Source organism: Pinus tabuliformis, chromosome 7 (assembly GCF_031772625.1).
Source record: "Pinus tabuliformis cultivar Carrire ecotype Pingquan chromosome 7, CPIR1, whole genome shotgun sequence".
NCBI lineage: Eukaryota > Viridiplantae > Streptophyta > Pinopsida > Pinales > Pinaceae > Pinus > Pinus tabuliformis.
Window position 1 is genome coordinate 712,084,644 of NC_142293.1, and position 17,185 is coordinate 712,101,828.

Consider the following 17,185-nt stretch of genomic DNA (forward strand, 5'->3'; position numbering starts at 1 on the left):
CTGAGGCACGCCACTTGGGAGGCCATGTCTCTAACACTATAAAGATCACATCGTCAGTGGCTATGAATGGGAGCTTTGTCCACTACTGCACCGGATCCTTTCGCACCCTAATGTAAATATTGTGCATGTCCGCCTTGAAGTCTGCAAAACTTTGCAGACTGTTGTGCACTGTGGGGGACAGGCGCGACCTCCTATTAATCCACATCTGGATGCTTGCCTCCATGAGCACCCAGAAAATCTTTGTATCGCGAATCCGCTTCACGTCCTTGGTAGCCCAGAGTGAAGCGTACTTCATGGCCTCTGGTATGTCACGCTCAATGCTTAGGAACTGACTGTCCTTCGGCAATTCTCCTGCTACCAACAAGATGGACAAGAGAAACCATGCATAGTGGAAGGTCTTACCCTGCTCTTGGGCCTCCTTGCAGTTGAGAAAAAATTCTTTGCAGAGGAACTCAGCCCAATTGAACTGGACCCCTTCCACACACTATTCGGCCAATGCAACTACCGGTGCTGGTACTTCATCGCCGCGGCATTTTCTCATTACTTTACCGGCCAGGAGTTGGGTGGCTACGCACACCCCTTTATCCTTGATACTGTTGATGACGTAACCCCTCTTTTTCTTCTCGAGCTTATATTTTTTCTTCATGGCTTCTGCGAGAGCCAAATCGCTGCTTTTTCTTGCTATCGTCGCGGGGTCCTTTCCCTTATAGGGAAGCCAAGAAATTCTATGGATGAGATCCACCGTGATGGGAATAGGCTCCTCCAGCCATAAGTACCCATCATGCACCAGGCAAAGTAGCTGCCTGATGACGAAAATGGTGATGCATGTGCGGTGAAAGTGTGGTATCCACAGCAAATGAAGAAACCCGTCCTTCTCCATACCACGCAGCCACTTTCGCGGTTGTAATGTGATCATCGGTCCCTCCATATTCTATTTCATTAGGCTCCCCATCTCTAAGTGTGGGAACTTCTCGCTGTCCACGAGGTCCCAATCTTCAAATTTTAGGTAGGCACACGTCCTAGGAGCGGACCCTCAAAGGTAATTCCATCGGGGAGGAGCGAGTCTGGAGTGCACTCTTTGTTGCATCCAGATCCTTTGGTACCTTAGCTTTCCCTTTTCGCGGAGGGACATACTCGGGTAATTTTGCTGCAGAGCACATCGGTTGGATGTCCGCCTCCACGTCTTCTTCTTCCTCTACCTCAGCAATCAGAGCCTGTAAGTCCTCCTCCTCTTCATCTATCTCAATGGTGACAGCCTTGCCCTTTTCCTCCATTGATAGCTTACCGAACCGCGGATTCCTCGGGGACATGCGGATTGGTCCCATTGCCTACTTATCTTTTTTCGGTCTTGGCGTCCGAGGTGATTTTGGGATTTCTGGTGCAAACCCAGAACCTTCGGGAAAATCGTGTACCGTATGGGTCAGTGCAGCCTCACCAGCAGTTCCTTATTCAAAGCCCAAACCTCCCTGGTATCCGTCATATTGTCTGTACTGTATGCAGTCTTTTGCAAACTTAGGGGCTCAAATATCACTCGGCGCTCAACACTTTGTGCTCTATTCAACCGCTCAAGTCTCAAGTGAACAAGTGTTGTCTTGTGGCTAGCCCCTAGAGTTTTATAACACCTTTTGAATTCAAATTTGACCGTTCCCCCCAATTCCAGGCCATCAATGCTTTCTTGGCGGCAGATTTTCCGAAATCTTGCCCATAACTGTTGTCTTAAATTTCCGCCGCCCACTCCATTTGGCCTCAAACCGAACATCCCGTCATGAACAGTGACACCAACAGTCACTTCCCAGCCTACCCACATGGTAGTGTAGCCCTCCGTGCGCGGGCACGAACCTTGTGACATGCTGACTCTGCGCGCACCTCCCTTATCGCGCAGCTCCCAAGCAGACTCTTTTATAGTCCCGCACTCCCTTTCAACTGCCTGGAGCACTGAGACTGTTCTTCCGACGGCTAGTCAGGTGGTCGCACCACCCATGCGGGGCTCCATTTCGCCCCTCAGGATAGTCTGAGGAAAACTCTCAATTGCCCTCATGACAGTCGGCGCCACGTGCTCTACTATTTGTAGTGCAGTTTCCTGATTACTGCGTTTGGTGATATACGTTCCTAGCCATGGCAGCAGACTAGTTAAATCTCTGTCGTAGTTCTCCCACTTATCACTATGGGTGTGCGCACCTTGCCGTACCACCCTTAGTTTATTGATGAGACATGCTTGCTTGATCTCGTTTTCTAGCCTCTTGACCTCTGCGTCCATCAAAATGATTTTCTTCCTTAGTCGTACCTGATCCTTTTCGAGTTTGTGAAGTCTAAGGTTCCCTTGCCGAATGGCTTCCTGAAGCCTTATGTGTTCTACCTCGCGTAGCTGTGTGATTTCTTTGTCCTAGGCTTCGCGCATTGTCGCACCTGCAGGGGCTATTATGTGTGGATTCATCATTGCGTGCCCCTCAGAAATTATAGTCCCTGCCTTGTTCCTAAACCTTAGAATTGTTTTCATGGTCAGGGTTTTGTACATGGTCCTATAGGCCCATCGAACCGCTGGTACGCGTAGGTCCCAGTCAGTGCGTCTCACCTGGTGAACTCTGTTCAGCACCTCGCACACCCTGTCGAATGCTTCTTCGTGGATAGTCCTTGGCACGCTTCGCCTTTCCTGCTGTTGCGTTTTGTTCTGATTCTCTATTCTGGGAGTGGTGTGCGCTTGTGTGGGCTGCATGTCATATGTCTGTACCCATTGGGAAAGGTGGGCACGCAAGTTGTTTTGCCCCTGGTAACCGGCTCTCATCCTTAGCTAGGGTTTTCCAAATTGTAGGTGCATCATTCGTTTGCATCCATGCCAGTCCTCAAAACTTCCCTGATGCGTACCCCACCACCTCGTGGGCATTGCGCACAGTGACCATTTCAGAGCATCGAACCACTACTGTTCTGGTACTGCACTTTCAAATTTGTTCAGGAATTCATCCACCACTGTCAACCCATCATACATAGGTAGATCCCTTGCCTCTGTTGTCATGCAGTGCAATGATCTAACCATCATGTTGCAATTAAGTGTTGTTACTTCGTGCAGCTGATTCTGCCATTGTTCTATTTCTTCGTGTAAATCTGAAGTGCAGGAGCTTTCGCGCTCCCATGAAATCCTTCCATCTGCAATCAGATTCACCCAATCCTGTTCTCGTGCAGTTATCTTGTAGACGCAATCAAGATCGTCATCACTATCATCGTCGCGCACCGGTTCAGTGTATCACGCTCCTTCGGCTGGATCTAGCGGTACTACTACCATGGAAAATTTTAGGGGCGAATTTTCGCCCTTGGGCTAAATTAAGGGGTTTTATATTTTTATTGGGCGAATATTTTGTATCATAGTACATTGTTACAAATCGCCTCAAATTTATTTTATAAAAAAATTAGGTATGGAGGTTAGCCCACCTTATTTTAAGGGAGAGGGTAAAAAAAATTGAATTTAGCCCTTGAAATTAGGAATTACAATCTTCCATTCACCCTCATTTTCAAAAAAATGTATTTATGATAGTTATAAATATAAATATAAATACAATGGAGGTATGGTAAATAAATAAAAGCTCTTTTTATACTTACTCCAAAGGTATGGTAAATAAATAAAAATACAAATAAACTAGAGGTATGGTAAATAAATAAAACCTCTTTTTATATTTAGTCTATAACCCTCTTTCTATTTAAGAAGGCTCAAAAACAAGGTTTCATTTAAGTGAATCCTATGGGCCAAATACCATATTTATAAAAGAGGTATGGTAAATTAATAAAAATATAAATAAACGAGAGGTATGGTAAATAAATAAAACATTTTTTTTATATTTACTCCATATGTCACCTTATATTTATGAACACGCAAGCGTGTAAATAAATAAAAATATAAATAAAGTGGAGGTATGGTAAATAAATAAAACCTCTTTTTATACTTCAAAGGTATGGTAAATAAATAAAAATATAAATAAACTATAAGTATGGTAAATAAATAAAACCTCTTTCTATATTTAGTTCATAACCCTCTTTCTATTTAAGAAGGCTCAAAAAAGAGGTTTTATTTAATTGAATCCTATGGGCCAAATACCATATTTATAAAAAAGGTATGGTAAATTAATAAAAATATAAATAAACAAGAGGTATGGTAAATAAATAAAACATTTTTTTATATTTACTCCATAAGCCACCTTATATTTAAGAACACTCAAAAAATGTGTTATATTTAGGTGAAGCCTATGGGCCAAATTATTATTAATACCATGCAAAAAAACATTATTAACCCTAATATTAATATTAATAAAAATAAAGATGGCACATGGTATTGACCCATGGTATTCACATGGAATGCCCCCTATTTAAAGGGGGGAATTAAACTAGCATAGATCCATCTTTACTTTGGATCAAATATCGTGATATGCAAACTAACATAGAGTGAAAAAATATTTGATCCCTGTCGGGGCTTGGTAGATAAAGAGTAAAAATGGATGTTGTAATTTAATGTCACTTAAACATTTTAACTTGGTTAAAAATAAAAAAAAAAAAAAAAAATCAATTATTAATTTTATTAATTTTTATAAATTACTAATAGTAGTTTTTAAGCTCCAAGTTTATGATAACCCATGGTATTGACCCATAATACCATGGTATTCATGTCAGCATAGACTATTTAAAGGGGAAATTCTATCAGCTTAGATCCATCTTAATTCCAAGTCTACCAAGTGTTGGGAGCGATAAATAGATTTCATCCCTCTAAGAGTGGTAGATGTGAAGTTAAGATGGATATAGGTTGGTTTTTATGATAATAAAGATATTAAATAGACTTAGGAAATTATATTGTAAAAAAAATCTTAAGGTGAATGGTTAAAGCTACATTTAGTCACTTCACAAAATTTAGTAAAAAATATCGATATCTCCATTAATATTGGTTTTTCTGATTTAACAAAAAAAATTCAAAACAATGAAATCTTAACTCTTTCTGCATCACCCTCGCAGAAGAGAGATAGTCGCTGCCCAGATTTCCCACCATTTTTCAAACATTCTCAATATGATATCTTCATGAAAAAGTCAAGGTACTGATTTTGGATTAGTTGTTTGAAAAATATGTTGGTTTGTACAACCTTTCATCTTCTCTGCTATTCTTAGTTTGTCGTAATGATCTGTAGGGGTTAGGTCACTACACCATATTGTCCTAAAAGGTGGAGATTGTGCACCAAAAAGAAAAATAATCCACATGTTACAACGCTGTTAAAAATGGTATGAAGGTAGTGAATTATGCTGATAAGAAATTTAGATTGGGAGAGACGTAATAAAATTTTATTATCTAATTGAAGATTTCCAATTAAAATAATAATAAATCTACATTTATATATTTATATATTGATTGGAAGGCTTCTGACAATGGTCACTTCTTTCCATTAGATCCCCTTCAGGCCTTTGGGATACCTACTACTTCATTATATTATATAGTTAGGGCTTGCTACTTGTTGGCGTGTTCAGGTAAACAAACTTGATGTGTTTTTTTTTTTATCTCGCAGTTGGAGTCTATGGAATAAGAAAGAGATTTGATAGCTTGGCAAAAGTGGTAGCTTGACAAAAGTGGTAGAGAAAACATTAATACCATGACAAACATGGCCACTAAAACTTGCATCATTGTTTGTAGGAAGTGAAAATTATGTTTCTTTTTTCCAAACATGTATGTTAGTATATTACAATTTAATGAATATGTTTTATTATTATCATATATGGTTTCATACTTTAACAAAACATTCGCCAAGACTTCACAATGTTTTATTATTCAGTGAAAGATTTTCCAAGATCTTACAAGATTTTATAATTCAGTGAAAGATTCGCCATGACTTTACAAGATAATATAATCTAGTGAGAGATTCGCCAAATATATATATATATATACATATTATATTAGTGATAAAATCGCCTACCATTTTTCCTATGTATCATGGGGATTCGCCCATTTATTATACATATAAATTTAGGGTGGTTCTTAAAATTTTCCTTGACTACTACGCGTAGTGACTTTTTCTCAAAAATCATTTTGTGCTTCTTCAGGTTTATGACTCCGTTCATATCGGTGGCCCAGTCTATTCCTAGTAGCGTGGGATAGGGATTGTTGTCATTGACAATCTCTATCACTTCAAAATCCGCCTGTGCACTCGCACCTTCAATATCCACCGTTACCCCTTGCAATATTCCCATGGGCAAGATCTTCTGTTGGTTTGCCATTCGCAACTGAATAGGAGACCATTGTAGCGCGGGTCTGCCCATGCGTTCCCATGTTTGTTTTGGCAGTACATTTGCGTCTGATCCGAGATCCAGGATTACCTGATCCATTTCATACTCACCGATTTGTGCAGTCAACCTCATTTCCCTTCCTGTGCACAATGCATGCTTTCCAAGTTTCTGGACCACACGTAGTTCTCCTGACCCTGCGCACCTAGTGATAAGTTCCTATAGTCCTTTTACTACCTTGTTGTCGTGTAACAATTTCATGCATGTCTCCAGAAAGGTAGTGATCATTGAAGGATCCATCCCTAGTTCTAGTTGATCCTTACTACCTGAAGTGGAGGCCTCCGTGAAGCTCTTCTTAGCTTCCATGAATGTCTCCTCACGCGTTCTAAATCAAATTCAGGTTCCTTTGTAGGAGCCTTGTGAACCCACGCACTTTCTTTTGACTGCTTACCTTTATCATCACCAGTGGTCATACCGCTCCTTAGCATCATGTTTACATTCAGGTCTTCTTCGTGCGGCTCAGACCTCATCATCTGTAAATTCTGAGTCAGAGGAAGCTGGAGTACCCCATTTTCGTGCAGCCTTGCTATCAATGTAAGGAAGTCTTCTGCCTCATGATCAAACTGAGTACAATACAAACATGATGTCCTTGTCGAGTTTGTACAATCACAGCAATAGTGCCCTGGCCCTTCGCAATTGTAACAAGTTAGTTGCCTGCAACCCCTTCCTGGTCCCATTCCACCTCGACCTCGTCTGCGCCCCTGAAATCCAGCACGCGCCATTCCTGCATTCGAGTTAAGGGCTCACGTTTTGGTCTGCACCCTGTAAGCAGGAGTCCGATCCATCATTAGTTCATAGCTTTTGCAGGTGCGTTCATCATGGCCTACCAACCTGGAGAATTACAAAACAATTGTTGGGACGTCTATGTGTACTTCTACAATAGATGACAATTATCAGTAGTGTGTTTTCCTCCTATCTGACAGATCACACACCATAGAGCAGGCACCGTGCTTGGTCCTGCTTGTGCCTCAGGTCTTAATGGCATCGGCCCTCCTCTCGCCAAGTAATTCGTGAACACTGGACAGTGGTCCTTGTCATGCCCATGGCCTTTGCATTTTATGCACCATACCTCCTCGCGCGCCTCTGGCCAAGGTGTCCTGTCCTGTTTCAAACTCTGCATCTCCAGACACAGATTTTTCAGTTGCGCGTGGATTTGTTGGACTCCCAGAACGGTGTCTTGTATACGGGTCTCATGCAATCTCATTGCCATATCCAAAGCTTCAGCCTGGGTGGAAGGCTTTTTTTGTGACAACGTCGTCCTTAAATGCAGTGTTAGTGACGCCACAAACCATGCGCAGTGTTGTCCATCCGTCAAATTCATGTTGGCCTCGCGAATCATACTCTTCAGTCTTTGGTCCAGATCCCAGGGGGTCTCACCCCGGAGCATCGTGATCTCCTTAAACCCAATAATTCATTGTGTCTTCAACTTTGGCCTGCTAAATTCCCTATTCAACGCGATCTAGATTTCTGCGATTCCTACGTTTGGATGGTCATTTGAATGCTTGATGTACCATGTTAATGCGCGATCCTGCAACATGCTTACCAGCGTATCCTTCTTGATATTGTCATCCATGACTCCTTGTGCTTCCCATACCGCCCTTACCATGAACCAGAATTGGTCTGGATCTTCATTCCCTACTCCTCTAAATACCGGTAGTTTGATCGCACTCGCCATACTGAACTATGGTGGTGGCAGAGGTGGGGTGGGTGGAGATGGAGGTGAGGAGGGTGAGACAAGTGGCGGTGTAGGTGGAGGTGGTAAGCGCGGAATTCGCTACCTTATTAGACTGACCACGCTTCTCAGAGAAACTCTCATGAACTCTTCCTCGCTTTCCCACGAGGGTGAAATTAAGGGACTCATTTCTAATTCTTCACTACCTCCACTTCTGTAGATCTTCCCACTTCGTGTAGTCCCAAACATTAATTTATTTGCATGACCCGCTTTTCACACAATAGCATCTTAATCCAAGTGTTTAGAGATTTAATATACTTGCCCCGCGGTCCTTTGAGGAAGCATCATTCCGCCTCACTGTAGTTGACGGTCATATCTACCATGAACTCAGTGATAAATCCTCCTATAATTCGATCGAGCCAATGGTCCACAGGTTGTGCAATCTTATCTCCTGATGCTTCTAGTCTACGCACTAATTCCGGAGTCCACACGATTGGTTTGTCGAGCCTACACCTTCCCTCACTGTCTGCTAGCTTTGCAATCCACTCATACAGCTCAGAAGGAAAGGATGCAAAGAAAATTTCGTGGATTTCTGTGTATAAGTAGCACTCTAACCACTGTTCCTTAGATACTCGCGGATTCCTGTTTTCCTACGCCGTGAACTCGTGAATCTTCTTGTCCAACCACCCTTCAATTTCTTTCTTCACTAGATTCCAGTGACACAACATCAAACATCCTTTATGTAGATCCTGGTCCCGGCAACGGAACCATTTGTTGGCTTGTATGGGCTCGACCTAGGTTCAGAGATGATTTAGCCAAACAAATCCTTGTACTACTGGCCCTTTCAACAACAGTCCACGGAGCGCGGACTGAGATCTCACCCAAATTGGTATTGGAGGGTGCTAGAACCATGTTTCCGCACCCTAGAGATGTCTGGTGGTTTTTCGGTGGTCCGAGGTTTGACCCTGCGTGCACGTCACTACGCACATCTATCAGTACCTCGCAGCCTGCTATGCTACCTTCATGCAGCCCTACTTGAGGCGCGATCCGTGTTATTACCCAAGTTCGTTACATTAACCTGATATTATCTAATTACTTAACTTATCTGTATGAGCCCAATTATACTTAATAGTGTTCAATATTCATATAGGTGTGCGCGATAAAAAAAAAAAAAAAAAAAAAAAAAAAAAAAAACAGTATAAATGCATAGAAAGTAATACAAGAGGAGATACACAGTGTTTGGAATCAAACTTCTCTTTATTATTCTTCTTCTTGGGCTACAGACTCGACTCTGCCCTGCACATTCAGCTGCAGGGGTCCGCGCACTCAGCTGCAGACTCTATTAGGCCTCTGTGCACTCAGCTGTAGAGCCTCTTCCTACTACTATGACCCAAGACACTTAGAATTTTCCTCTATCCGCTATCTTCTAGACTTCATCCATGCTCATCTATCTCTTATTCTAACTATCTTTACAGCTTAGAGCCTTGCTCTATTTATACAATCCCATGGTCCGCGGACCATGGGTAGGCCGACATGACATTACATTACATTACAAAACTTAGGGCGAACAACCCTATGACTCAACATACATTTTGCGCTTCGCGCCCACAATTCTTGGAGTCTTACAACATTATTTGAACAAAACTTGGGCTTTGAGCCCCAAAACATGTTTGGGGGGGTGGTTCCATGCCCAACAAATGTGTTTGTGACCTAATAAATGATAATGCAGCAAATGGCATAAGGTAACAATGGTTCATAGCGATTCTCACATAAGTATGAGATCCCTACACTTAATTCTGTTGTTTACACCTGTAGGTTATATGTCGATGATAGATTTGATGAAACCCCTGTCATGGCTAGTAAGGATCCAGTCAAGGTCTTGCACAAGTATTTTCTTTAGTACTTTCATTTCCATGCTACTTTATTGATTTGAAGAGATGGATCAGTTCTGGGTAATGTCCTGGGCTCTAACCATGAAAAAAGTGGCTTAAATCCTGGGATCACTGGCACAACGCTGACAATTTTGGTCCACAGTCACTAGTAGGCATGCCTGTGATAGCAACTTTAGGTTGTGGGTCACTACCTTTCCCATAGCATGAGAGCGAGTATGGCCCAAGAGACCTAAAATAGTAGTGGGACCCAGGGAAAGGATGTTTGAGTGGCTAACTTGTCTTCTCAGTGCTCTGTTGATGATGTTGGATGTCGTATGGTGTGTTTCTGTCAATTCCACTTCCTTAATGTGACTTAGGATGTTGAAACATATCATATTGGCCTCTTGTCACATGTTTACCCTGGCTGACCAGTTGTTTGGTAGATGTGGGAGGAGATTTTTACAACGACTGGTGGCTTTCATCCAAAAACTCGACAATGTACCCATCTAGTGTAGTCTACACCCAGAAATATACTACTCTCATCAAATCCATGTCAAGATGGTGGAGCATAGCAATATCTGCCTAAGTCCAATTGTGACTAGACAATGTATGTCATCCAAACCTCCCCTTCCCCTGTAATCTTTGTAACCATTTGTAAAGTTCTTCTAGAAACTTACACTAGAAGATCTCGTACTAATCACTTGTAGCTTCCGAGTACAGGATCTCTCCTTTTAGTTTACAACAACTCAATGGTGAAGTAGAGCTTGCTGAGAAACAAACCGATCCACTTGCTCATCCCAAAAGTTCTATATTTCCTCCTTAAAAATCCTTGATACTATATTTTGAACCATCCTTTTGAATTTCAGATCTTGGCAACGGAACCATTTTTTGGCATGAAAATGACAATAGGGTTGAGACCCTAGGTTTAGGCACAAGGGGCCAACAAGGCTCCACTGTAGTCTAGAGAAACGTCGGCATTTTCACCTTACCCAGGGAGGGTAAGGAGTATCACCCAAGGCGTGTCGCGACTGAAGTTAGATGATGGTGGAGTTAGGTACCAAGGGAATCATATCAACTGAAAGAGAGTAAAAGATGGTAACTTAACATACAAACTAACCAGATCACAACGATCTACTCATACTATATCAAGAAACTATCTAACTAGATGCGTTCATAAAATTTTAAAATGTTAACACAATACTTGAGGACACAAGGTGATTCTGGAACATTCTTCTCCATTAACATAACATAATTCAGTACATAAGGCTTGAGGCCTGATCATTAACAGTAGAATGTTATGCAACCAGCTCACAAAATAGAAGAAGAGAGATCAACGACTTCAAAATTAGCCTCTTCGAGGGGGAGACCTCCTTTACATTACACAAATGAACAATTCTTGGATGATTCAAATGGAAAAACCTCCTTTCTATATATAGGAGTCTAAGGGGTCACAATATAATCAGAGTTGACATAAAAATAATAATGTAAGTGAACATTAATAACAATAGTGGTCTTCTATGGGGCACAATAATAAAAATATGGGGACAACTGGGCACAACAACAACAATAAGGGCTACAATCACAATAATAATGGGGCAATACACTAGTATTATAGGGACCTAACATGCCCCTCTCCTTAAAAAAGTGTTGTCCTCAATACTTGAGTAGTTATGGATGCTTCTATATAAAATTCTCATCCTCCAGTGTGGAATCTTCAGCAGGTAAGATCTTCCACTTTATGAGATAATCTGAAATTGATCGATTTCATAGTTCTCGAGTTCTTGCTTATGTGACTACTTCAAGTTCCAATATGATTTTTCCTTCCTCGTCAAGTTCTGGCAATATTATTTGAACTGGGAGCTTTTCACCTATAAACTTCTTTAAGCATGAAACATGGAAAACTGGGTGCACTCGAGAAGATGCAGGAAGCTCCAATTTGTATGCCATAGTACCAATCTTTTGCAACACCTTATATAGACCATAATACTTTGGTGATAATTTATTATCCTTCTTACCTTGCTTGAGGGAAATTTGTTTATATGGTTGTAGTCATAGAAATACCAGTCACCTACATCAAAACTTCTTTTGCTAGGATGTTGATATGCATGTTGTTTTTTTCTATTCTCTATCAAAGTGAGGTTATCATTTAAGAGTTGGAGAACTTGTTGTGGATGCTTGATATGATATTCCACTGCTTGAACCTCTGAATTTTCTCTTAAATATGATGTGATGGACAGTGGATGATATCCATAAAGTGCCATAAATGGAGTTATTTTTGCTGCAGTATGGAAGTGTTATACCACCATTCAACCAGAGGAAACCACTTGACCCATTGTGTTTGTTTATCAGATACAAAGTAACGAAGATATCCTTCCAAACATTTTTTCACTATCTCAATTTTCCCATTAGATTGAGGATGATAATATGAGCTATGAGCTAATTGAGTACCCAGACAAGAAAATAATTCCGTCTAAAAAATTCCAGTGAAAATGGGATCTCTGTCACTTAAAATAATCTTTGGGTTTCCATGTAGCTTTTGAATTGTTTCCATAAATGCTGTAGCAACTGTACTGGTTTTAAATGGATGAGATAATGCACAAAAGTGTGCATACTTGGTAATTCTATCAAGTACCACCATGATGACACTCTGTCCTTCGAACTTGGGTAAACCTGTGATAAAATCGATTGAAACCTCCTTCGAACATTGACATGGAATGGATAAAGGTTGTAACAGACCTGAGGTCTTAATTGTCTCAACTTTATTTTTTTGGCAAAAAAAGCATTCCACCACAAACTTTTGAATATCAAATTTAAGGCCATCCAAAAAAAATCCTTCTTAACCCTGTGGTAATTTTTTAAAAATCATGATTGCCCTCCTAATGGAGAGGTGGACAATTCCAAAAGAATCTTTTGTTTGAGTTGGGAATTCTTATAGAGGTATAAGTGATCTTTGTACCATAATGAATCATTTTTCTAGCTAAATGTATCAGATGTACTAGGATCTTGCAACAACTTTTGAATGAGTGTTCACACTTCTTTGGCATTCTTCCATTCATCCCTTGCTTCGTTTATCCAATCTAGTTGGATAATAGAAATGAGACAAAGCAATTCTTACACATACTCAACCTTTCTTGAGAGTGCATCTGCAACAACATTTTGCTTCCCTTTTTGTAGATGATTTCAAAGTCATAACCCAACATATTTGTGACCCATTTTTGTTGCTCTTCCGAAGATAATCTTTGTTCTAAAAAGTATTTAAGACTATCATGATCTTTTTTTACCTTGAAGTGTCTTCCCATTAGGTAAGTTCGCCATTTCTTATGTGCATGTAGTATTGCCAACATTTCCTTCTCATAAATAGCTTTGTGTAAATACTTTCCTTTGATTGGACGACTTTCAAAAGAAACAGGTCTTCCTTCTTTCATTAAAACAACACCAATTCCATTTCATGAGGCATCACATTCCACAATTAAGGTTTTTGTGAAGTTTGGCATAGCTAATACCAGTGCATGGCACATTTCCTCTTTAAGATGTTCAAAGGCCATCGTTCATTCCGGAGTCCAAGAAAATGCATCTTTCTTTAGTAATTTTGTTAGAGGTGCTGCTATTCTCCCATAATTCTTAAAAAAATTCGATAATACCTGTCAACCCGAGAAATCCTCTCAGATGCTTTATGGATGTGGGGAATTCCATTCCTTAATGGCTTTAATTTTTCTAAGGTCTACCTTAACACCTTCATGAGATACAATATGACCAAGCTATTCCACCTCCTGTACTCCAAAGAAACATTTGGAGGTTTTTGCATATAATTGTTTCTCCTCCAATAGTTTGAGCACCCTGTCAACATGTTGAACATGATCCTTCCAAGACTTGTTGTAGATTAGTATACCATCAAAAAATACTAACACAAATTTTCTAAGGGTTTGAAAATGGAATTCATCAAACCTTGAAATGTAGAAGGTGCATTGGTAAGGCCAAAAGGCATGACCAAAAATTCATAATGACCCTCATGAGTTCTAAATGTTGTTTTCAGAATGTCTTCAACCTTCATTATGATTTGATGATATCCTGAACAAAGATCCAACTTGGTGAAGTAAATTGCTCCATGTAATTCATCCAATAATTCATCAATGATAGGAATGGGAAATTTATCTTTAATAGTGAGCTTGTTGAGCTCCCTATAATCCAGACACATGCGCCATGATCCATCCTTCTTGTGCACCAATACTACTGGAGTAGAGAAATAACTTTGACTAGGTTGAATTATACCAGCCTCTAGCATTTCTGCAACCATACGTTCAATTTCACTCTTTTGGGCATAGGGATATCTGTAAGGCCTAATGTTTGGAGGAACACTTCCTGGAATCAAACTAATAGCATGATCATCATCATGAATAGGTGGAAGGCTTTTGGGAGTATCAAATACCTTGGAATGATTTTCCAAGACTTTTTGGAGATCTGGAGAAATAGATGATTTCGATGTGGGAAACTCTAGTGAACATAATTGTGCAATTAAGCCCCTTTGTTATTTCTTTAGAATCTTTGTCATGTCATTAGAGCTGATTATGTTTCGCGATTTCCTTACGATACCCCTTAATTCAACTTCCTTTCCTTCCCAAAAAAATTTCAAGAAAGTTCTTGAAAATTAAAAGCTATCATACTCAAAGATTGTAGCCATTGGACTCCTAGTACAACATTAGCACCACCCATTAGAATGGAAAGCATTGGACTATTAAATACATACTCTCCCATGGATATATTGATATTATGGCACTTTCCAGAGAAATTTATGGTTCCTCCATTTGCAACCATCACTTGACACTCTAGTGCTGGATACAAGAAGCAATTCAATTCCTTGGCTATCTTACAATGAATAAAATTATGGGTACTACGTGAATCAATCAACACTATTACCTTTTTATTCTTTATATGTCCTTCTATCTTGAGAGTTTGAGGAGTGGTAATTCCTACCAGTGCATTACAAGATATGGTCGGATTCATTTCTTCTTTATCTAGGGTTGGTTCCTAGTGGATATCCTCTTCTTTTGACATGTTTTGTTACTTTTCTTTCTCCTCTTCACAATATATGTAAAATAATTTCTTCTCAGCACACTTATGACCTTTATTATATTTTCTATCACAACTGTAACAAAGCCCTTTTGCTATTTTTTCTTCTAATTGTTTTGGTTTCAACCTTGTAGGTTGTGGAAGGCTAGGGGAAACAACACTTCCATATTTATAGTTGTGAGTGGTAGGCTTCCTTGTTTCCATATTTTTTCTGTCAATTCTGCTTACCAACCTGAACGCCTTCTCCAATGAATCAGGTTCCCAAAGGCGAACCTCATGTTGGATGTTATCCTTTAAAGTTTCTATGAACACATGAATCGTATGCTCCTCTAGAATATCATTTACCCTTATATTCAATTTTTGGAAGTCCTCAATGTGCTTCACCATAGAACCCTTTTGTTTGAGATTTATCAATTGGCTAAAGAAGGTGTTACTCTTTGTATCCTCATAATGTGCTTTTATTTCTTCTGTAAAAATTGACCAAGTGACAATTTTTTGACGAGATTAAAGTCATCGATACCATATAAACTGATTGGGTTCCAAATATAAAGTTGCAATGCGTACCTTTTATGTGTTTTGTGCATTATAGAGATCGAAATATTGCTCCATTCTGTAGTATCCATGTTTTGGGATCCTTGCCATCAAACTTCCTCATATCGATCTTTGGAACATGGTGGGTCTTCAATCCAACATTAGAGTCTATGCAATCATGATTAACATTTCTTTTGTTCTCGTCATGAGTTTCCATTACTACCCTTTCGCCATTAGAAAGCATTTCTTGTAGCAACTTTGTCAAATATCTTCAAATATTCCATGTTGTCTTTAATTTTTTCTTCTCTATCATCCATCTTAGCTTCCATTCCATTCTTTAAACCATCCATCTTAGCTTCAATTACTTTTTGTGAGAATGAAATTTGTTGCAATTGGTCTCGTAATTTTGATATATCATGTTGCATTTCTTCCTCTTCTTCATGTGTCATGGTATATATTTCGGGTTTCTTACTAGGTGTTTCCATTTTATTTCTTTGGGTCATAAATTAATGATAATTATGCTTCACAATTCGCTTTGAATAACTTCAAACTACATTCTAAAACAAAACTTATGCAAATTTAAAAAATAACCACACACCTTTGTTTTCACTTTGTAGGAGCTTGATATTGAATTTGATGTATCTCTGTAATTTATGATCTCCAAGGTCTAAAATTTCTTCCTACGGTATCCCGTTGAGTTCTATTTCCAACCCCACAAGTCTAATCAATATTAGATTTTCCAAGAAAGAGTTATGCTCAATCTCCCACGTTGACCTGATTATAAACCGGTTCAGTAGAGCGAAATTGTACGAAGGGCCACGTGTCACTGTTTCGACCTTCAACCCTAAAAACGATACCCAACAAACTACATTCCGCCCTATTTCTGTCACTTATCATGAAATTTGAATATGATGCCTAGAGAGAAAGTTATGACAATTTTCCCAAGATCACCTATTTGAGATCGAATTGTGGAGCCTACAAAAACCCTAACTTCGTCGGTTCATATCTCTGACAATATAGTGAGACAAGATATGGAATTAGTAGTGAAGTTCACCAATATTTCATAGCAAATGGGTTTTAATTTCAGCTTCTAAATCTTCGTATAAAAAATGTTATAGCGAAAATTCTACAATGACCTATTTGAAGCAGCGAAACCCTAGAATCCAAAGCTCTAATACCAAATGTTATAAAACTAGCTCACAAAATAGAAGAAGATATGGATCAACAACTTCAAAATTAACCTCTTCAATGGGGAAACCTCCTTTACATTAAACCAATGATCAATTCTTGGATGATTCAAATGACAAAACATCCTTTCTATATATATGAGTCTAAGGGGTCACAATATAATCAAAGTCGACATAACAATAATAATGTAAGGGCACAAAAATAACAATAGTGGGCTTCTATGGGGCACAATAATAACAATATGGGGACAACATGGGCACAATAATAACAATAAGGGCTACAATGACAATAATAATGGGGGAATACACTAGTATTATAGGGACCTAACATAGAAATTACACAACTAACATAAACTTATACAAACAGGATCATGGAGTCTTTCACATTACTCCACAACACAGGAAGACTAGAAACAAACCCCTCCTTCGCTCTTTCTTCTGTTTTTTATCTCCTGACATTCACCTGGACTGCCAGTTTTGCTTTCCTATTGCTCGGTTGCCTTCATTCTCGGTTGCCTCTACTCTTTCCTCACTTGGTTGTCCCTACTTCTTAT

At 39.6% G+C, this 17,185-nt stretch overlaps 1 pseudogene; it reads left to right on the top strand.

The window, feature by feature from the left end:
- The first annotated feature begins 1,308 nt into the window (after positions 1–1,308).
- LOC149249504 (autophagy-related protein 18d pseudogene) overlaps positions 1,309–17,185 on the top strand; it is a 111,682-nt pseudogene continuing 95,805 nt past the window's right edge.